Source organism: Coregonus clupeaformis, chromosome 1 (assembly GCF_020615455.1).
Source record: "Coregonus clupeaformis isolate EN_2021a chromosome 1, ASM2061545v1, whole genome shotgun sequence".
Classification (NCBI taxonomy): Eukaryota; Metazoa; Chordata; class Actinopteri; order Salmoniformes; family Salmonidae; genus Coregonus; species Coregonus clupeaformis.
Genome location: NC_059192.1, coordinates 7,021,285 through 7,021,489, shown reverse-complemented (window position 1 = coordinate 7,021,489; position 205 = coordinate 7,021,285).

Below are 205 nucleotides of genomic sequence, written 5' to 3'. Positions count from 1 at the left end.
TTGCTATATAATATGGCTTATTGCTATATAATATGGTTTATTGCTATATAATATGGCTTATTGCTATAATATGATATGGCTTATTGCTATATAATATGGTTTATTGCTATATAATATGTCTTATTGCTATATAATATGGTTTATTGCTACATAATATGGCTTATTGCTATAATATGATATGGCTTATTGCTATAATATAAAATGG